The sequence below is a fragment of the Lissotriton vulgaris genome, chromosome 7 (genome assembly GCF_964263255.1).
Source record: "Lissotriton vulgaris chromosome 7, aLisVul1.2, whole genome shotgun sequence".
In the NCBI taxonomy this organism is placed as follows: domain Eukaryota; kingdom Metazoa; phylum Chordata; class Amphibia; order Caudata; family Salamandridae; genus Lissotriton; species Lissotriton vulgaris.
In genome coordinates, this window is record NC_141695.1 from 124,861,086 (window position 1) to 124,885,300 (window position 24,215).

The window sequence follows — 24,215 nt, forward strand, 5'->3', positions numbered from 1 at the left end:
TTAAAATATGTATGTATTATATAAATACAGGTAGCATGAGAACACCGGTCTGTTAACTGAATGGACTAAACGCTTACCCGTCGAGACATCTGTGAAGGATTAGCTCAATTTATTAGCAGCCTGAGGGACCTGAGATTCCATTCCGCAGGAGCCTCTCACATCCTGTTTCAGTTTGATTACAGGCAGCTGGGTCCCACGTGCACAGCCTGGACAGACTCTCAGTGTATCACCATGTTGCCTTACTTTGATTTATTGCCAGGGCCCAGGTCGACTTAGGCTGGCTAAAAGCCATGTTCTGTTTAATTGTGATTGGTTATACATTTGTTTATCCCCCCTTGCCATAAGGGAGCTATTTGGTACCCGCTAGGGCATGCCTGCGATCAAAGGTCTTTTAGGCAGCTGCGGTTCGTGCAGGTAAGAGTGTGCAATGGGCCGTGTGTGGAGATTTTGACAGACGATGGTGAGAGATAATTTTTTATTTATTTAATTTTCTCCCACATTATTGTCCGTTGAAATCCCCCTCACCAAGCCCCATGGCCCCACCACTCTTACTTGTACGGGCTACGGCTGCTTTTAGGTCACTCCGGCGCATAATGTTGTACTCCCATAATTAAATTCTCTCTCTGACCGTGTGGCCCAGAGGGCACCTTCTTGTGGCCTCAAGCCAGAGTCTAGGCTTTGAAGTGAAGAGTTAAATCACAACAGAGAAAGATTGAGGCCTCGATGACGCACACCTTGACCTGTCTAAACGGTCCCTCAGCTTCTACAAAGCCTAATCATCAGCCTTATTTTCAGCGCAAACTTGGTCCATTTCCAGGCGGGTTTGCTTTAAAATGTCGATGAGTGTTTTTTTGTTTTATTTCACATCTTGTTTTTTCTTTCAATAATTGCTTTGAGTGTCAGATTTGTTTTCCTCATTTTTTTGTCAGATGATTTTCTCGTAGGCTTATTTGTTGCTGACAGACATTGGGAAATATTTACAAGCACTTATTGCTACCAGAGTGTTTCTTTTTCGGACATCGGTTGAGTTTTATATAGTAACCTAAAGGTATCAGAGTGCTTTACATGAGCACCAGTAGCATTACAGATGGACACATTTCTTTTTTTTTGGTTAAGCACTGGGAGATTACGTGATTTGTCCAGGATCACAGGATTTTGAGTGTCCCTGCCGAGACTCGAACCCGGTTCCCAAGCTCCGATGTCGATCACCATAGTCTTTAGGTTTAACCCCTTAGCTGCTAGCCCTTTTACCCCCCCCCGTGCTAAGCTTTTTTTTTGCTATTTTTTGATAGTTTGCGCTTAGGCACCTGTAACTTTTTGACCACATAAGTTATCCACACCAAATTTGTGTCCTTTTCTTTCAACATCATGGAGATTCTGAAGGTACCCAGGATTTGTGGATTCCCCTCGAGGGGACCCACAAATTATCTAAAATACAGCAAAAAAATTTGTGGCGGGGGAAAAATGGGAAAAAAGGGCTACAGATGAAAGCGTCTGGTTTTTCCCTGCAAATGGTATCAACTAAAGGTTTGTGGTGAAAAATCACCATCTTCCCAGATTTCAGGGACAAGCAGATTTTTGTCAGAAAACCAACATTTTTTGCACAGTTTTGGCATTTTTCTGGGACATAGCGTATTCTTGCTATTTTTTGTGCTTTCAAACTCCTTCCAGTTAATGGTAGAAATGGGTATGAAAGCAATAATGGATCCTGAAAAGTAGACAACATTCTGAATTCAGCAAGGTGTCATTTGCGTAGATCCTTCAATGTTTCTTTATAGAAACTAACACTTGAAATTGAAAAATTAGTTGAAAAAAAACAGTCATTGTGTCAACATTTTTACCAGTAACTTCTTCTAATTATGACAACTGTTTGAAAGCAATATACCATTACATCTCCTGGACCTTTCTGGTTGTGGGGATATATAGGACTTGTAGGCTCAATAACTGAGCAGCGTCTTGCAATGCTTTTTTATTATGTACCTGGTATATAGCAATTAATTTGGGAAAATATATACATTGTTAAATTGGTATGAAACACACTTATGTATTTATGAAATTGGAACAAAATATAGAGTTTAGAAACAGTAGATATTTGCACATTTCTAAAATTGTGAGTATCCATACTAGCATGAGAATTATCGGTCATTTTTCAAAATGAGTTCTTTTTTACACATTGTCTTTCATTTGGAAGGCAGAAATGCATCAAAAGTCAATAGGTAATAACAGTTGCTCTAGAATTCTGTGTTACCCTAAGTCTTCTGATAAAAATGGTACCTCACTTGTGTGGGTAGGCCTAGTGCCCGCAACAGTAAATGGCCCAAAATGCAGCATGGACTCACCAGATTTTCACAGTGAAAACAGACCCTTTTTTTGCAAAGTGCCTAACTGATTTTGAACCCTAGCTCTGCTGGCATCTAGGGAAAATCCCTAGTTTCTAGTGGGCTTTCTGCCCCCTGAGGGAAGATTGGGGCCACTGCCCCATATGCCCTCCAGGGGAGGCAGAAAGACTGGTGTGCCCCAAAAGATATGGGGGAGCAAAGGCCCTTGCCCAAGGGGCCGCTCCACCCCTCCCTGGTACTAACGGGTAAATCCCTGGTTAGAGAACGTCCTTCTGGGGTGATCCCCAAGCAGGGCTCCCCTAGGGAAGGATACCATTTGAAAGGGGTGATTCTTCCCTTTCCAATGATACCCCTACAATCTGTTTTGGGACTCGGGGCTGAGATAGCCACGCACAAGCCCCGAAACAGAAACTGAAACTAAGTTTCAGTTTTTTTTCTTTTTTTTCTTTTTTTATTTGTCCTCATTCGCCTCTCCTCGCCCCTGTTTTCACGATACTGCCCTTGGGCGCTTCATCTCATATAGTGGGATTGTTTTGCTCTTAGGAGGTAGCGCACCACCTTGTCCGGTCTACCTCAAGCCTTGTATCCGCCGAGATTTGGAAAGACTTAATCATAGGACTGTTTTTTAAACCTTTACCTTTTCCTTTACCCCCCCATCACCCAAAACATAACAAAGAGGGAGTCCAAAATCTATATCTTTTCTTTTGCCGATCCACCAAATCTAGCCTGGCTATAGTTCTCATTGCTCTCAACCAATTCAGTTCTGAGGGAGGGTCTGCGGACACCCACATCTTACAAATCTCTCTTCGGGCCACCAGTACAGAATAAAACACCAATTTTGCTTTATCATCCAAGCCCTTACCTTGAAGGTCCGCTCTTCCAATCATGACAAGTTCAGGGCTTACCACAATCTGGAGGCCCAATGCTGTTGACAAGCACTTACTTACAGCGTCCCAGAAGACTTTTAGTCCCGGACATGTAACAAACATGTGTAGATCATCTTCATTTAAGCTGCTGCATTTAGGACATGCCACCATTCCGCCGGGTTTAAACTTTGCCAGTTTTCGAGGAGACCAATATGCCCTGTGGAGGGTAAACAAGTGATTTCTCCTTAAATTTGCAGGTTTTACCACCTTGTATAGAATCAACATAGTTACTTGCCATTGATCTTCTGTAGCGATCCTGGGCAAGCACTCTCCCCACAGGGTCTCCGGTAGTGTAAAGGGTCCATCGTCCAGCTCCACTATTGACCAATACCACTTTGACACTTCTTTCTTATATTGAGTATCTGTAGCCAGCTACTCTTCAAACTCATTATACTGACCAATTACATTTTCCTTCCCGGTGCCCAGCTTTGTAACTGTAAATATTTAAACTTAGAGAATTTACGTCCCTACTTCTGCTCACAGTATCTCCAAGGTGCTAAGCTACCCTCTATAAAGAGTTCGCCCCACCTCTGGGGACCCTCTGTTTTCAGTGTCAATGCCAAGACATCCTTAGTCCAAGGCGGTGCTCCTGGTGTGTCCCATATCGGTGCCATATCACTCAAATATGGTATTTTTGTTGCCCTCCTGATTCTATACCAAACCGTCACTAAATATTTCAACACTTTTAATCTTATTCTTTTTAAAGTACTTTGGGTCGGTAAATTTATACATGAATCCATTCTGCTTCACTCCCTCCAATTTCAGCAATGCAGACAACATTTTGCCATTGTCCGAACTCCCAGGGGTGGCTAAAAGCATTCTGCAGTTCTTCAACAAAAAAGCCAAAGAATAGATCTGGAAATCAGGAGCAGCCAGTTCTCCCTTCAAAAGTATCCTCCTAATCTTTTTCCATGATAGGCGGGACCCCTTAGATGCCCAGATGAATGACCCTATCTCACTCTGCAACTTTATAAGCCAATCCTTCTAAAAAAGAAGCGGTATGGAGTCAAGCAAGAAAGTTATCTTGGGTAAAAGCATCATTTTCACTAGGTTAACACGGCCATATATTGTTAGCGGCAGGTGTGCCCATCCTCTCAAAGCTTTAGAAATTTCTTTCCTAACTTCAACGAAATTAACTGTAGTAAGCTCTCTTAGGTCTTGTGTTATTCTCACCCCTAAGTATCTTATCTCTGATTTACAGACTATATCTTCTGTCTTTCTTGAGTTCCAGGACATAACCTCCATTTTATCTTTATTTATAAGATAACCAGAAACCATCCCAAACTCCTTTGTTATCTTATCTAGACACCTCATCGACTGCTGGAGGTTAGCAGTTAGTATAACTATATCATCCGCATAAGCCCAATCTTTCTGGCCCATCCCTGGAATTTAAAAGGGGGAATCATCTCTGCCTCTCTAATTCTGCAAGCTAGCGGTTCAATATAAAGATCGAACAAGAGAGGAGGTAGAGGGCACCCTTGCCTCATGCCTCTCATTACCTTTATTGGCTGGGTAAATGTCCCATTCACAAGTACCCTTAAAGTGGGAAATTGATATAACCGTTCCACAACTGAACTAAAGTTTGGCCCCATTTTTAGATGATTTATTAGGGCCTTCAAATATGTCCAATTCACTCAATTGGTGGCATCTAGAGCTATTACCACCAAGGGAAGGTTATGTGTAACTGCCACATCAATAATACCTATAGGCGAGAAAGTTAGCTCTTTTAAATACCTGCCTTTAATAAACCCCTTCTGGTCCTCATGTATAATCAGGGGAATAACTCTACCAAGTCTGTCCGCCATAATCTTCGCAAATAGCTTATAGTCGCAGTTTAAAAGCGATATTGGTCTATACGAGTCCATGTACTTTGGTGATTTCCCAGGTTTAGGGAGTACTATAATATTCGCCTCATTCCATGATAGTGGGGGAGCAGCTTTTCCCAGAAAAACATCACTAAACACTTTCGTTAATATAGGTGCCATGCTCCCAATCAACACCTTGTATACCTCAACGGGAAGTCCATCCGGACCTAGTGCCTTCCCTTTCTTCGCCTGCTTAATTGCTGCCACAACTTCTCCCTGCAAAATCTCTTTATTCAAAATTTCCTGAAACTCTTCTGATAGAGGTTTTAGTTCCTTCACCCACTGCTTTACTGCCTGTTTATCCGGAAAGAGATCCTCACTATATACTTCTTCGAAATGCCTAAAAAAGGCCTCCACAATATCTTTAGTGTCAGTAACAATTCGCTCTGGCTCTCCCACTTTCACCTCCTTAATCATATTTCGTACCCAATCTTTCCTCACCTTCCACGCTAATAATTTACTTGTCCCTTCACCGTACTCAAAATGCGCCAATTTGCCAGCTTCCCACATCTCCTTAACCCTATTACTTAAGACCATATCCAGCTCTCCTTTTAGCTTTTCTAGTTCCTGGAAATTCTTATCTTTTGCCTCACATCCCCCTGCTCTCACTATCTCTGCCTCATGCACACGAATTTCCTTTTCCAGATCAGCAACTCTAATATAATAAATTCTCCTTTTAGCCGCACCCAAAGATCCCAGCCTCCCCCGAAGGAAAGCCTTGCAAGTCTCCCAGACAATATCGGTTTTTGCTGAACCCACATTCACATCCACAAAGCAGTCCATTTCCTGTCTTAATTTCTCCAAAGCCTCATGGTGACATAACACAGTGCAATCGAACCTCCAGACTGAACCAAAATCACCACTTTCTATACTTACAACCAAAGTAACTGCTGAGTGGTCTGATATATGGACCCCTACATGTCTTATCTGTTTAACACTATCCATCAATCTCAGATCTATTAAAATATAGTCAATCCGTGATCTATGACTATATTTTTTGTTATAGTAAGTAAAGCTTATTGCCTGACCTGACCTCTGTCTCCAAACATCACATAGACCTAGCTGGTCCATCAATCCCCTTACTCTATTTGACATTTTACTATTAATTAACGCCCTACTGTTAGATGATCTATCTAGCTTGTGGTCCAGCACTGTGTTGAAATCACCAGCAAAAGCGATTTTACCTGAGAGACCCGCTATCTCCCTAGCCAGTTCATCTAAAGGCCCTACATCATCTTTATTAGGACCGTAATATCCTATGATATTATAAACCTGACCTCTTAGTTTGAGACTAACAATCAACCATCTACCTTTAACATGCGCCACCTCGCCCTCAACAGTGTAGTCTAGCTCTTGTCTAACCATCACTGCGATACCTTTCGTGACTGCTGTTTGTGGTGTGTAAAAGGCATATTTCAGCCAACGCTGTGTCCCATATATTTTCTTGCTTTCCTCCCCTGTTAAATGAGTCTCTTGCAGAATCATATTATGAGCTGGGCTATCTCTCAAATACTTCATAATCAGATCCCTTCTTGACTTAACTTGTAGACCATTCACGTTCCATGACATTAGAGTCAACTCTGCGGCATTACCTCTTTTCATAACATGCCGCGCCACAACTCATAATCTACCTGGTGAGAAAACAGCTCCTGAGGACTTTTTCAGATTTTTTCCCTTGTCCAAACCCCCTCCCCCCCATCTCCCCCCTCCTTTATCCTCCTGTCCTTCTGCCTCCCTCCCCCCTCCCTGAAAAACCCAACCAGCTTTCTAAGGCCCTACCTTGGCCCTTCAAGTGCCTGGTTTAAATGATGGTCGCTTTTGACACTTAACCTTTCCTCTACAAACAATAAACCTCAACGTGGCAAAAGTTCTAAATCCTCCCATTAACCTACTTTAACTCATGCTTTGAATATGCTTTCAAATACAACCACTTTGACACTGTTCCAGGAAGCCGTCAACATCCTCAACAAACCTGAAAGTATGCATTTTGTTCTTCCACATGACTTTTAAAAAAGCCGGGAATTTCAGCTGCACAGGGCTCCCAAACTTCTAAGAGTGTCAATCCTTTTACCTAGCTCCCACTTTCTGTTTGCAGTTACAACAGAGAGATCTGGCCTGACCTCAACCCTGTTACCATCCACCATCAGTGCTCCCTTTTTCAGAGCTGCTGCCAGGACCTTTTCCTTTAGACTATAAGTTAGAAAGTTTATCAGAATCCCTCTAGGCTTAGAACGATTTGGATTCAGTCTGAAGGGATCGCGATGTATCCTTTGAATATCCATAGCAATCTGTTCCTCAGTTTCCTCCAACTGTAACTCTGCTTTTAACATCTGTACCAATATAAAACAACAATTCCCTTGAGCAAAATCACATATATGAACACCATGTAAAGTAAAAACCAATGACTATTACAAGAAAATATTAGGTAAATAAAACTGGCAACATTTATTGTATACAAATAAAATTAAAAAAGCAGAAACAAGATATACTGCTTGATACAGGTTAAAACAATTATGGCAATAAAATGACAAACATTCATTCAATATTGACCAGCAATATTGCTAAGGGCAGACAGAAAGACAGTAAGACATGCAATGTGTGCAATACAGGATATGTGTTCTGGTCTCTTTTTATGGCACCGGATTTATGCACTCTTAAAACATGATATGTCAACATCAGTGTCTGAGTCGTGAATCACACTATACAAAAGCGTCGACGCGTTTCGGTGGCTTGTTGAGATTCTATCCACCTTTATCAAGACAAAGAAAAATTGTTTTCTGTCGAAGTCTAGATAAAATCGTTCCTAAAAATGGATACACAGTGTAATTAGTTTCTCTGCAACCAACTGGTCTTTAGTATTGTCCTATTCACATTTTTGCATAAAAAAATCCATCATACACATTTGTTCACTTATGTACTTCATGAGCCTCCAGAGACATTGTATCATTATATTGTGAGAGATTTAAGCATATCTGATACATTGTAACATTTATAACTGGAAAAACACTTCAGCACATGGATACACGGTGTGATTAGTTTCTAGGCAACCAACTGGTTTTTAGTATTGTCCTATTCACATATTTACATAAAAATCTGTTATACACATTTGTTCACTTATGTACTTTATGAGCTTCTAAAGACATTATATCGTTATATTGTGGGAGATTAAGCTTATCTGATACATTGTAACATTTGTATCTGGAACAACACTTTAGCACACAAATGAAGGCAGTTGCATATTGTTTAGCTTCCCTGACTCATCCCATAGCCTGTGTGGTGCTAGGCGTATATTGCCCTTGTCAACCTTGATAAGCAGTATTGCTTCCTACTTCCTTTAGCCCTATTGGAGGGACAAGAGGGGAGGGATGCGGGCTTTCGCATTAGCCAAACTCCGTGCATGCATTACGAAAATTTCCCTGGCTAAAGCATAAGTTTAAGTCTAACATTGATGCAGAGGGATAGCGTTAAGGTAGAGGGATAGCGGAAACATATAACATTACCTCTTCAGTAAAAAGAACCGTTCTATGATGGTTTTGAAGTCGTCTTGTATTATAACGATATTTAGCAGCATGAGCATTTACTTGAGATCAATACTCGTACTGGACCTGTACTCATATTCCTAATAGGGAAACATGATCGAGATAAAAAAAAGAGAAAGAAATAGGGGGGTCATATGATTATATGATTTGCTCTAAAAGTCTCTGTACATATACTACTTTAACTCCCTTGTTAGTAATAGCTTGCACAATTAACAGCACAGATAGAAAATACCCCGCAATATTCTTTATTAATGGAACCTCTAGATGGTTTTTGATAGGTTTGATCATTGCATTTGGCCATTGCCACGTATTCCTCCTATGACTATGACCTATTTGGGCGAACGTTTGATAAGCGGCTTTCCTGCTTTCATTCGGAGTCCAAATGGATTTATTTCTCTTCTCCAAACAAAACGGCACACGTACATATAATGGAGCCCTTTGAACTACTCGGGCCGTGGTGTCATCTGTGAGTGCAGATTATGTCCGTGTTTAGGCGAAAATAAAGTTTGGATGAGATATTGAAACTCCAGTACTTTATGTAACCTAATAGGAGACAGGGAACTGTGTTCGGTTTTTGGGGATAATAAAGTCCAAAATAGATATAGAAAAATAGCTGAATTCTACGCGGCGATATGGAAGGCGGTTTCCGCCACCATACGCAGCTATCCGGGCTCACGCCCAATAGGAAGTAGGGACTATGAGGCTCGGTATGCAAATTGTAAGAACAGGCATCCAGAGCCCTTACTAGCTAGCATATGGACCAATGAACTGCCAGTTTAGGCGTTTTAAACATGGCGCCCGCTCCTCTGTTGATATAGAATACATGCGACCAGAGAAGCGGGCAGCCATCAGCAAACGTAGAGGTAAGCGAATCCGCTATACTTGAACTCGGCGTAGGAAAACCCCTAGCTTAAAACCCTATCGGGTATTCATTAAACTCTTTCCATTTTTCTTTTTCACCCGACAGGGAACTAAGACTCACGTTACTGGGGCATGACTTAGGCGCCTCTGGTTCTGCATAAACGCGATTGAAAGAAAAGCGCTGTGGGGTCTGACAGCTTGGCATCATATGGCTGAGATACCCGCCACCCCCTCTCAACACAATCCCCAAAGGAGGGAAACCGGAAACAGTTCTTGAAGTTTTTGGAAGAGGGAGGGAGTGACCCTCCCCGGCCGTATTTATTAAAACAAAAATTAAAACATTAAACAGTTTCATATTAATGTACAATTTCATTACCACATTGCGATGTTTGGCTAACCTTAACAGATTCTCTAATACAGAGGTTCTCCTAGCCGAACTAACAACCTACAAAACATTTTCTTGAAATTTTGAAATTGTACATCCTAACGTTTAAGGGCCAACGGCAAGGTCGTAACCGGTGTCAAGATCCCTAACCAGAAATACCCCCCCCCACTTGGGAGGGGCGACAGCACTGAGGCGTACCTCAAGTGCAACTACCAATTTCCCTTGACTTGACGGGGGCCCCAATAAACTCGACGCCACTTAAAGGTCGTTCGAGGACTCGTGTGAGTTATCTAGAAGGTAGCGTAGACCTCCCCCCAAACCCACAAACTTACCACATCTGCCGTCGCAGACGTCACTGGCCCCGGGAAATTCCCCAGGAGGGGGCTGTAACCCCTCCTACACAGGAAGGGGCCTTGACCGCCTTTCCTTTTCTTTCGGCGACCCATCCTTAGAAGGGACCGCCTCCCCGTTGAGGGGCCAAAGGCCTCCTCTCCCGAGCGCTCCCATCCGTGTTGGGTGACGCCCACTCATAGGGATCTTCCAATTACTGCTCACCGATCATGACCTTACCGCCCGACCAAAATAAATACGACAATGATAACTAAATAACTAAAGACTAAATATCACAGACAGTAGCAACAACAACTTTATTCAAAGCATGCCTACTGATGAACACTAAAGCAGAATTACTTTATTTGCAAAACATAACACAAAACGACCAGTCTTTATTGCATACTCAAATTTTCACGATAATACCACAACCTGTAAACGAAAATCAGAATTATCAATCAAACTTTATTAAAACCACTCGCTGTCTTCAGGGGCTGGTGGGTGGGTCAAAAATTGGCTCTTCGTTCCGTCTCGAGCTCACGTGCAGCGAGGAGGTGCAGCTTCAGAGCACAGGAACAAGAGGATGCCTTCCGGTCTTGCGTCCCTTTTTATCCGTCTTCAGGGCGGGCGTAAACCCGCCCCTGCCTGCCCCGAGGGCGTGGCCAGCCGCGTCAGTGTCTAGGCCAGCCCACTCTAGGGCGGGAAAAAGCGCGCCCCGGCTACGCCGCTTTGGGCATACCAGCCGAGACGCGCCTCCCGCCCAAAATGGCTTCCCGGGGGGATCGAGGTACTCTGCCATACGTTCGGGGGGACCGAGTGGTCGCCCCTTTCCATATGGCTGAGATACCCGCCACCCCCTCTCAACACAATCCCCAAAGGAGGGAAACCGGAAACAGTTCTTGAAGTTTTTGGAAGAGGGAGGGAGTGACCCTCCCCGGCCGTATTTATTAAAACAAAAATTAAAACATTAAACAGTTTCATATTAATGTACAATTTCATTACCACATTGCGATGTTTGGCTAACCTTAACAGATTCTCTAATACAGAGGTTCTCCTAGCCGAACTAACAACCTACAAAACATTTTCTTGAAATTTTGAAATTGTACATCCTAACGTTTAAGGGCCAACGGCAAGGTCGTAACCGGTGTCAAGATCCCTAACCAGAAATACCCCCCCCCCCACTTGGGAGGGGCGACAGCACTGAGGCGTACCTCAAGTGCAACTACCAATTTCCCTTGACTTGACGGGGGCCCCAATAAACTCGACGCCACTTAAAGGTCGTTCGAGGACTCGTGTGAGTTATCTAGAAGGTAGCGTAGACCTCCCCCCAAACCCACACAACTTACCACATCTGCCGTCGCAGACGTCACTGGCCCCGGGAAATTCCCCAGGAGGGGGCTGTAACCCCTCCTACACAGGAAGGGGCCTTGACCGCCTTTCCTTTTCTTTCGGCGACCCATCCTTAGAAGGGACCGCCTCCCCGTTGAGGGGCCAAAGGCCACCTCTCCCGAGCGCTCCCATCCGTGTTGGGTGACGCCCACTCATAGGGATCTTCCAATTACTGCTCACCGATCATGACCTTACCGCCACAGGCCGGATAGTTGACCGGCTATCCGGACCCCCCACAAAGCTCCTACCTAAAGGTCATGTTTTAACGTTTTCAACCATGCTAAGAAGTCTCCTATGAGTAACTCATTCCCCACCCGAGACAAATGCACACCATCCCCCAAATACATACTGTCATCATTAATACAGCCATGCGGAATAGAATGCAGTGTCCTGGAACGGAACAACCTACTCACTTTGTTATTAAGCTTTCTAACAGACTGATTCAAAGCAGGAATAGAAATAGCCCCCCGCCACACCTTTCGTGGGATCATATGGGACCACGCAATTGTGCACCCCGGAACTCTCCTCGCCAACCAACTTACAGTGGAAAGCATTGCCTCCAGGAGAAGTCGTCTACCGGTGGTGACCAAATCATTGCCCCCCAAGTGTACTATGACTATAGACGGCGGTGACCTCGTCCGCCCTAACATACCCTCGAAAAATGCTTGAAACTGGTCAATACAGAGACCGCCTCTTCCGTAGAAGGACACCCTGTACCCGTATTCCCCAGCTACGTGAATCATGTCACCTGCTTTGAATACGTCCACGGCACGCCTCACGTATGAGTGGCCCACGACCCACACCTCCTTTTTCACAGCCGGTGATGTCTGACCGCTGGCCCGGTGTTGGGTCGACTGCATAGTCCGCCCCGCCTCGTAGGCTTGCGCAACTGAAAACCAAAGAAAGACAAGAGGCGTGAGTACATCATTACAGCTTCATAACATGTGCAACCGCACACACCTCTTATAACAATTGGAGGACCAACGCCCCACTCGTTTCACTTGTTCAACATTAAGACCCCTGGCTGTAGCTTCCGTAGCAGCCCCTATCCGAAAGGAATGGGTCCCAAACTCGCCCGGGTTCAAGCCCGCAGCGGCAATTGACATCGCAAGCACCCGCTGAAACTGAAATCTTGTCAGTGGGGTGGCGTCCGCGTGTCTCAACAAGGTCCCACCCCATAATGCCACCCTTCGTGCTAGGTAATCTTCTAAACACTTTACCGGACACATGGAGGACCCGGGAATCCTGCGTATGATTATGCAGTCACCCATACCGTCTTGATCGGTCTTGGACTTGACAAAGGAGACAGTCATTGCCTCTCCTCTGATCTGAACGTGTTCTTGGCACAAACCCCCCGCCACATCCTGTTTGTTCCTTGCCACCAGTTCGCTTACCCGCATCGCCCCGTGAAATGCTAGCGTAAAAGCGGCTCGGAACAACACCGCCTCAAACTGAGATGAACATGTGGCAGGCAGTGCAGCCAACAACTGGGCCAACCTATCCAAACCTATCGGGCGCCTCTCATCTACTCTGCGACCCTCAAGGCGTTGCCACCCACGCAGCGCTTTTTGTACAACGAAAGACGCTGTCGGGTCCTGGATACTATGAGCCCTGGCAACAAAGGAAATAGCAGCACGATGCCTCTGGGCCGTAGCCACCGATTTCCCAGCCCTACGTAAGGACATCAGAAAATTCACTACCCATTCCTCGTGGCCCCAAAGCCTCTCTCTATCAGTCCCCAAAAAGGCTAAATAGGACCGAAACGCCCCTTCATATGCCTTCCTCGTTCTTGGTGCTAGACTCTCTCCCACGAGGTGACGAAGTTCGGGGCACCGAGAGACCAGAGAGCTTCGGGAAAAGGTGCCGGCTCTGGGTCCGCTGAGGGAAGGAAACCCGAGAAAGCCTGCATATGAAAACGAGACAGTGCATCAGCCGCCTGATTCATTACCCCTGGGACATGTTTTGCTCTGAAAAGCACATTCAGTTGCATACACAGTAAAACAATTTCTTTAAGCAGTCTTAAAAGCAGTTTACATCGTGCTGCCTGACTATTGATGCACTCGACCACGGTCATATTGTCCGACCAAAATATCACAGAGTGATCTTTGAACCCTTCTGGCCAGGTTCTCAGGGCCACAAAAATGGGGAAAAGTTCCAGGAAAGCAATATTACTTGTCAGACCATTGTCATGCCACCATGTCGGCCACCTTTGTGCCGACCATTTTGTGCCAAAGATGGCACCAAAACCTATGCTACCTGCTGAATCTGTCCAGAGCCCCAGCTCTTCAGAGGACACGGCTGGTTTGTTCCAGATGACCCGACCATTAAAGTCCGCCAGAAATGCTAACCAAATACGCATGTCCTGGCGGACCTCAGCCGATAGTCTCGTGCGATGATGGCCCTCTTTTAGGCCGACCATAGCCTGGGCAATTGAACGGGAAAAGGGGCGGGCCATCGGTATAACTCTCAGTGCAAAATTCAACTGTCCCACCAACTGCTGTAATTGATGCAGCGTAACTTTAGATCCATTTAGGCACACTTGCAGGGCTGCCCTGAACTTCAACACTTTGTCAGTTGGCAAACGAAAACAACCCTCTCTAGAGTCTAGCTCGATCCCCAGAAACTCGAGGCAAGTCGTAGGGCCCACCGTCTTACCTGGTGCCAATGGCACACCAAACTGCTTCATTAATACACAAAACTCGGCCAAGGCCCGTCCACATTCGAGATCCCCGGCTGCCCCAAGGAACAGAAAATCATCCAGGTAATGCATTACATGTCGGAAACCCGTCTCCTTTGTGAAGACCCATTGTAGAAAACTACTGAATTTCTCGAAATAGGCACAAGATATAGAGCACCCCATCGGCATACACCTATCCATGTAATAATAACCCTGAAACCTGAAACCCAGGAGACGCTGGTCGTCTGGGTGTACCGGGAGCAACCGGAACGCTGACTCGATATCCGATTTCGCCATCAGCGCCCCGGGCCCCAGGCGATTCAAAATGGCTACGGCCTCATCGAAGGATGCGTACCGCACCGAACACACTTCTGGATCTATTGCATCATTTACAGAAAGACCACGTGGGGCTGACAAATTATGAATCAGTCGGAACTCACCCGGGTCCTTCTTGGGGACCACCCCTAAAGGAGAACAAACAAAATTGTGTACCGGGGGTACACTAAACGGGCCGGCGACCCGACCTCGAGTAACCTCTTTCCGGATCTTATCCTGAACCACGGTCGTATGCTGCAGGACGGAAAGTTGATTTTTACACGTCTCCACACCCTGAAAGTCCCCTACCGGGATGCGGAAACCATACGAAAATCCGTTCCGCAGCACCCCAGCAGAAGTACGATCCGGGTATTCACTGAGCCAGGGAATCATCGCCAAGGTATCAATCGGGGTAGGTAAAGGCGCCCCTCGGACTACGTTAGACCTGTTTGGCGCCTCCTCTCCCCCCGTTATCACCCGTTTTGGCTCTGCACGTGGACTCAGGATGGGACGACCCGCACCCACTACATTCATGTTTAAATTTACACGATCCCTGGGGCCTGGTACATTTACCTTTGTTGAAATTGAAGCAGAACCCCCTTTTTCCTGTATTACCGGCAGATTTCGAGTAATCGTCGGTACTCGTACCTGAACGAAAGGGCGTCCCCCCATAATGGCGGGAGGATTCACCGACATTACTTCCTACCAATGGCATTTTCAACATACCTGTCTCCTTCATTTTATCCCATGTCAAGGAATCATAACAATCCCAGGTTAAGCCTTTATTATGCTCTTTAGCCTTTCTAAAAAGGTTATCGTAGCAGAACCAATGGTTACCCTGGTGTGATGTCGAGTACCCCATGATTCGTGACTGATATGTCGGCAACTCGGGCAGCAACTCAGGCCTACGTTCCCCCAAGATTGACGTAAAAATTCCCCATGCATTGCCCCAATTGCCAATAGTCTCATTCACTTTAAAGGCGGCCATTTTTGTGCGCCAAACACTCGGATGCATAAGATCTTTCTGACCCTTAACATGCTCCACCTCATAATGATCAACAAGCAACGAGAAGATGTTCACATATTCCCCCGCCCAAATCTTCTCCTTAATTGCCAAAGGCACATGTTGACCCAACTTTTCTCTACGAGAGGGTGCTGACTCATCCCTCGCAATCGGCAATGGCCGCTTACCTGCACCGGACGCTGCATCCGCGGTCGCAATCGTCCCTCGTGGCTTGTCAACTACTGCAGCCGGCGCGGACACCTTGGCTGCATCTCGTTTCTCGCGCAATTGCTTCATCAGCGCCTGAGCCTCGGCAGCCGTGGCGCCCTCACTACTGTCGCCCAACCACGCTGCAAGTTGTGCCGCCAGCTCGGGCGGCATATCCTCATTGGACACCGGGGTGACCACCACAGGAATCGGATTCCCCTCCGCCGGTACTGGGGTTGGTGCTTCGAGCGGGGTACAGGGAACCGGGACGGCTCCCTCGGCTGGTCCCCTCCTTGGCCTCTTGGCTCTTCCTCCTGGAGCTGCTCCAGCCGACGGACGTTCCGGCTCCCCCTCCCCGTCTCTCTCCGCCACCCGCTTCTTTAGCTCAGTCATCTCCTTCATGAGGACCCGAACCATCTGTTCAGTCGTCATTCTCTTCCCGCCTTTCTTGGGCATTTCTCCGACAGAGTATCTGTAAGACAAAAGAAAAGATTATAACGCTCAAAAATTGGCTCTTCGTTCCGTCTCGAGCTCACGTGCAGCGAGGAGGTGCAGCTTCAGAGCACAGGAACAAGAGGATGCCTTCCGGTCTTGCGTCCCTTTTTATCCGTCTTCAGGGCGGGCGTAAACCCGCCCCTGCCTGCCCCGAGGGCGTGGCCAGCCGCGTCAGTGTCTAGGCCAGCCCACTCTAGGGCGGGAAAAAGCGCGCCCCGGCTACGCCGCTTTGGGCATACCAGCCGAGACGCGCCTCCCGCCCAAAATGGCTTCCCGGGGGGATCGAGGTACTCTGCCATACGTTCGGGGGGACCGAGTGGTCGCCCCTTTCCATTTTGCCACTGAAATAGAGTTATTTTAACAGGTACGACAAATCTGCCCCCTAATACAATACCACTTTTTAAGGTACCAGAAATAAACCAGTGCCAGGTTGTATCGTATTGGATATGTATAAACATTACCCCAACGGTAAATTCATGGTACTGCTCTTATTTGTAGGCATATTTACCGGCAGTGTAATACAGATGTTTCGTTAGAAGAAACCACTGCGATACCAAATTTGACCAACATAGTTGAAAACATCAACAGCCTTCACTCGTTACCAATCATTGGAGAAGGTAAACTTAAATATAGCATGCATAAGTCGAACATTAGAGTATTGATGTAAAGCCTCAGTATAGGACTTAGGTGGTTACCCCCCTATTTCTTTCTCTTTTTTTTATCTCGATCATGTTTCCTTATTAGGAATACGAGTACAGGTCCAGTACGAGTATTGATCTCAAGTAAATGCTCGTGCTGCTAAATATCGTTATAATACAAGACTTCTTCAAAACCATCATAGAACGGTTGTTTTTACTGAAGAGGTAATGTTATATGTTTCCGCTATCCCTCTACATTAACACTATCCCTCTGCATCAATGTTAGACTTAAACTTATGCTTTAGCCAGGGAAATTTTCGTAATGCATGCACGGAGTTTGGCTAATGCGAAAGCCCACATCCCTCCCCTCTTGTCCCTCCAATAGGGCTATAAGAAGTAGCAAGCAATACTGCTTATCAAGGTTGACAAGGGCAATATACACCTAGCACCACACAGGCTATGGGATGAGTCAGGGAAGCTAAACAATATGCAACTGCCTTCATTTGTGTGCTAAAGTGTTGTTCCAGTTACAAATGTTACAATGTATCAGATAAGCTTAATCTCCCACAATTTAATGATATAATGTCTTTAGAGGCTCATAAAGTACATACGTGAACAAATATGTATAACAGATTTTTATGTAAATATGTGAATAGGACAATACTAAAAACCAGTTGGTTGCCTAGAAACTAATCACACCGTGTATCCATGTGCTGAAGTGTTTTTCCAGTTATAAATGTTACAATGTATCAGATATGCTTACATCTCTCACAATATAATGATACAATGTCTCTGGAGGCTCATGAAGTACATAAGTGAACAAATGTGTATGATGGATATTTTTATGCAAAAATGTGAATAGCTCAATACTAAAAACCAGTTGGTTGCCTAGAAACTAATTACACTGTGTATCCATTTTTTAGGAACGATTGTATCTAGACTTCGACAGAAACGAATTCTTCTAAACCCACAACGCGCTACAGAAAATAAATTAATAAAATTAACATATTTATCAATTAATCAATTAAAATTAATTAGAAAATATATTTTATTAATTACCAATTTTTACTTAATTAACAATTAATTATAAATAAATACCAATAAATAAATGAACATATTTAATTAATTATAATTAAATTACTTCCAACCCTATTCCCCTATAAACCCACAACCCGCTACAGAAAATAAATAACTGAAATTAACATATTTATCAATTAATCAATTAAAATTAATTAGAAATTATATTTTATTAATTACCAATTATTACTTAATTAACAATTAATTATAAATAAATACCAATAAATAAATTAACATATTTAATTAATTATAATTAAATTACTTCCCACCCTATTCCCCTATAAACCCACAACCCGCTACAGAAAATAAATTACTAAAATTAACATATTTATCAATTAATCAATGAAAATTAATTACCAATTATATTTTAATTATTTACCAATTAATAATTAATGAAAATTATTTCTAAAAAAATACCAATAAATAAAATAACATATTTAATTAATTATAATTAAATTACTTCCCACCCGATTCCCCTATAAACCCACAACGCGCTACAGAAAATAAATTAATAAAATTAACATATTTATCAATTAATCAATTAAAATTCATTACCAATTATATTTTAATTAATTACCAATTAATAATTAATTAACAATTAATTTTAAATAAATACCAATAAATACATTAACATATTTAATTAATTATAATGAAATTACTTCCCACTCTATTCCCCTGTAAACCCACAATCAGCTACAGAATTATATTACACAAAAATTAAAAATTAATATTAACTTACCTTAAATTCGATATTTTTGTTGTCTATATTATGTCTAGTCGATATTATGTCCATTCTATTTTTTGATTCGTTATTATGTCCATTCTATTCGATATTAAAATTTTCTAGTCGATATTTTGGTAGTCTATATTATGTCTAGTCAATATTTTGTCTATTCTATATTTTTTACTCAATATTATGTCTAGTCGATAATTAAAACTCGATATTTTGTCTCTATACCATCTCAGAGGCTTTGTAAGCTAAGCATTTGTGACCACATACAGTAACCCAGTGACAACACTACAAATGGACACCACACACGGTTTTATATAAAAAATAGATATATTTTATATAGAGTTAACACAAGACCAATAAACGACAAAAAAAATCCACAATACTATTAGATTTCAAGAGTTCTGGTTAAAAGGCTTAAATCAAGGTTCTGTGCGAGTAGGTAGCCTGGTCCGGCTACAGCGTTGTTGAACTAACACAGAGTCTAGCAAATCTAGCGGACCGCGTCAGTACGGGCCCACTCAAATGTCGACAGACTCAGTCACAGTACCTTTTACTTGAGGCGGCTGGCATGGATGTGCGAGCTGGTTACAGTGTTCGTTGAGGTGCAGAAAGGAAGCGTTGCAGGACGTATTGTCCCGCAATGCGGTGCAGGCAGCGGCCCGTTGACAGATTAGGTGGATCCATGGCGTGCGTTGCAGGTCGAGACGGTGTTTCAATGCGGTGCTTGCAGCTTGCGGTGCGGCGAAAGAGCCGGAGATCGGGTGCTGGAATCGATCAGTCCGAACAGCGGTGCGAGTTGGGCGTTGCGTCGTAAAGTGTGCAAGGCGGTGCCCAACTCCGATGCGTTCCCAGGACTCGAACTCAGCAGCAGTGGCCGCGTCGGTCAGACCAGTACGAGTCGGTGTAGCGAGGCATTGCACGTCACTGTGTCCACCAGTCGCGGTGCAGGAAACGGCTCGGTGGCGGCATCAGGACTGAGTCGGTGAGCTCAGAGCTTGCATTGTTCGAGGTGGACATTGCTTGATGCGGTGCCTACAGGACACCGGGCCAGTCGTGAGAGTCGGTAACAGCTCCCTGCCTCTGTAGCCACTGAAACAGTGTTTCCAGCAGCAATTCACAAAGGCTGGTGAAATCCACTGATTCTGGGACTTTGGTCAGGAGGAAGCTCTCTTCCAAGACCGTGGCGATCTTTTGAACAAATTGAAAGTAAAGTACACCAAGTCATTTCTCCTCTCTTTGGCAGTCAGGCAACCACTGCAAGACATTCCACCAAGCAGCACTTCAGCTTGGGAATAGTCTCTCCTCAGTTTCTTCAGGTTCCTCTCCTCAGCAGAGGTTTCGTCTTTGAAGTCCAGAAGTGATCTAAATTCATTGGATCAGGGTACCAATATTTATACCCCAAAATCCTCTGTCCTCTGAGGGGAGAGGGGCCTGTGCCCAGTCCAACCAGTTCTGAAGCACTCTGTTTACCAGACTTCTCCTTTCCTTTCACAGTGCAGGGCAGGAACATCAGACGCCCCACATGAGGTGGAGCCATCATTGTGGAAGGCAAGTACAGTCATGGAGCACTTTAATGACAGTCTTCCTTTTCTTTTTTCAGTGTGCAGGGCAGAGACATCAGATGCCCCACAGAGTGTGGAGCCGGCATTGTAGAGGGAAGGCCCAACCCTATTCAGGTCCCAGGTGCAATTCCTCCCTCCCATCTAGATGCAGATCTCTCTATTCACCACTGGGCTGCCCCAGCCTGTCTCCTGGAAAAACTGAGACAAAGGAATACACAACTTAGCAGCGGCAGGCTTGAAAGGTTAGGCAAGCAAATACCTACTTTCTAAAAGTGGTATTTGCAAACACAGATTATAAAAATAAACTTCACTAAAAGATGTATTTTATTATTCTGAGTCCAGGCATCATAATCTCGAATTTCTACCATGTTCTCTGAGTCTGTTAGGATTATAAACTTGTGATAATCTAACAGCCCATTCTGGCCTATGGAGAACAGGTAGCCTTGTAATAGTGAAAAAAACGAAAATGGCTATAATTCACTATAAGGACATGCCACACACATCAGGGCTTGTCCTACCATATACTTACAATGCACCCTGCCCGTGGGCCTACCATAGGGGGGACTAATATGACGAAAAGGGAAGTTTTAGGGACTGGGAAGTGGGTGCACTTGCCCAGTCAGCATGACAGTACCAAACTGCATGCAGGCTCTGCAATAGCAGACCTTAGACACATTTTTATAAGCTGCTTCTGTGGGTGGCACAACCAGTGCTGCTAGCCCACTTGCAGCATCTGGATTTACACGCCCTGGGCACACTCAATGCACTGTACTAGGGTCTGACAAGTAAACCAAATAGTCAATCATGGCATCACCAATTAATATAGTCATTTTACAATAGGGAGAGCATATGCACTTTAGCACCGATCAGCAGTGGTAAAGTGCCCAGAGTCATGAATCAGCAAACAACAGGTCAGGAAAAATATAGGAGCAAGGCAAAAAGTTCAGGGATGACCCTGCAAAAAGGGCCAAGTCCAACACTTACTTTTCATTGTGTGATCTTGGGCTCATTCCTACCCACTGTGTATAGGGCACTAAAAGAACCTGGAGGGAGGGGGGGTGTTGAATCTTTAAGCAACATGCAGAGTGGAGCTGCAGGGGCTCTTAGAAGGGTGAAACAACAGCAAGGTCTAATTAACATACAAATTGTCTTTTAAAGACCTGTGAAGTGCTCGGGTGCGGCTGTGTGCGTGCCCGGGAAACTGTCTCAGCCAAGCTGCCACACACGATGGGGGGGCGAGGGCTGAAGCCTTTTGAGTCCAATGGGTGTTTCACGCCTGCTTACATCCCTTAGAAGCATCGGAGCTAGGTTATAAGGCACAATATAAAAGAAACAAGGTAGTATTATCAAAGGCTGTCTTTTGGGGGGGCGGGATTTTCATTGAGGAGGCCACAAAGTAGGGCATTACCTCCATCAGTGAGGGTGTGTACCAATGTGTTTGCCTGCATTGACATTTATGAAGTGGCAGGGTGTAAAAATGAGCTGTACTTACGTGCTGCTCTTGATTAATGCTTGCATTTTTATTTTTTTTTACTATTATTGTACAGGCTGTTCCACCAGAGATCTGTGTGGTATTTGGCAGGGGAGAGGGCGCATGCACCGGGGAAAGAGGAACAAACAGGGAAAGAGCAGAAAACCAATTAACTGGCCTGTTTCTATTTTACAGTGTTCTGCTTGTGGCAGATATACAAAAAAATATATACAAAAGACATTTAGAAAACCTCAGAATCTCAGAGCCTTACTTTTCATTGTGTGATCTTGGGCGCATTCCTGCCTACTGTGTATGAGGCGCTAAAAAGAACCTGGAGGGATCAGATGTACAGGGTGTGAAAATGAGCTGTACTTACCTGCTGCTATTGATTAATGCTTGCATTTTGTTTTCGCTTTTTTGATTTTTTATTATTGTACGGGCTGTTCCACCCAAGATCCGTGTGATATTTGGCAGGGGAGAGGGCGCATGCGCCGGAGAAAGAGGAACAAACAGGGAAAGAGCACAAAACCAATCAACTGGCCTGTTTACATTTTACAGTGTTCTGCTTGTGGTGTTAAAATATATACAAAAGTCATTTAGAAAACCTCAGAATCTTGGAGCCTTACTTTTCATTCTGTGATCTTGGGCGCATACATGCCTACTGGGTATGAGGCTTGCAGTGACCATATCTATGCAGTGAATGAAGGCATTGTTTCTTTTATCTTCATGAGGTTTCAAAACATCTGTGACACTGATAGCGGTTCTGCTTTTCATTTCGAAACCGGATGAGTAAAGTAACCCTTCCAAATGCTGAAGTAAACAGGAAGGACAGCGCGTTGAGCCGGGCATGTTACGATTCAAACTCGTGGCCTCCAATGACATAAAAAAGCCTTGCGTTTCCCTTGCGGGAGCGAGCAGGGGCACTGTGTGTTTGCAAGTTAATTACAAACATATGGTGTCAAAGCTCGCTCACGCAAGGGAACCGCCAAACGTGCACGCGTTGCCATTAAAAGCAATGCAACTCGTGCACGTTTTTAGGGCAAAAATTGAATCAATTAAAAAAGAGGTATTTTTCCTATGCAGCGCATGCGCGCAGCATAGCCGAGAGACCTAAAAACTACACAAATACTGTTGCTTGCAAGAGGCAGCTCATCAGACATCCTGCTTGTGATGAATAGTAGTGGAGTGAGTCACGCACTCCGCAGGGGGGGCACACAATGGTGTGATCATTACCAGCACAAACTCACATCCAAGCAGAAATGTCAAGGTTACATGGGGGTGGAGAGCTGAACGTCTAAAAACAATGCAAAATAATGCCAGTGGAACATCAAATGCCTGCTACAGAAAGGCTCGCTGGACGATATTCAAGAATAGTCTAAAATAGCAGGCATAGAAGGAGCAATGGAGATGATCTCCTGAGGGACGGGATCGCCATTGGTGAAAACGCTGGGATTCCCTCCATCATCTACTCTACAATGGACAAGATCCTGGACATGAAACAGAACTGTGACATAAGAGAAGTCGCATTATTTTAATAAGCCACTCTTTACTCACCCAGGGGCCCTCTGACGATGAACCAACCTGAAACTGCAAGTGGATTCTCATCCACCAGGAGCTTCTGCTATACTGAGATGGCGAAAAAGATGTTGGTTGGCACAGCAGTGTAAGGGGATACAGGACCCACGCCCTCAACAGAGTCAGGGTTCTGCCCTAGATTTGGTTCAACTGGCCGGGCGTTGGTTGCTTGGATGCACTGATCAGGCAATGTTGAGCCTGGGCTGTTGGCGATAAATCTGATTGACCAGAAATTTAAAATAGCCCATCAGCTATACCCCTCCAGAGAGGCAAGTAGCCGATGGTCCGATACGCCGTCAGGAGGACCACTGCAGTGAGGCAGCGTTGCATGCCCAGCATGATAGGTGCATCCTGCTCAGTCGGTGCAGGTTACTGATTTCTCTCCACAGAGTACCTGAGGCAATCAGGGCTGAAGGATTGTTAATATATATATATCTGGCTGTATTCGGCAACAGGATTGCTGAGTTTGTGCTGATTGCGATCTCTGCTGCTCGGGTTCCGTGTCTGTCTTAGTGCTGCTAACCCTCTCGGAATCCAATCTCACCAGGGCAACCTCATGCGACCTGGAGTGTGAGCCCTGGCGGCGTAGAGGTGGGCCAATCAGTCCAATGTGTGGGCCCTCAATGACCCACCCACCATACCAAGGTGAGCAACGCACCTGTGGGACCTGATAAAATTGGGCTCCTAGTATGTGTGTGGTGGAGGGAACCTCGGGCAAATTCTGCATAATCCCTGACAACCCGCATCATGTTCCCGTAAAATGGTGCAGCATCTGGGCTGAGTGGGGCTGCAAGGCTACCCCCTTCCTCTTATGGCGCCGAACGCTCC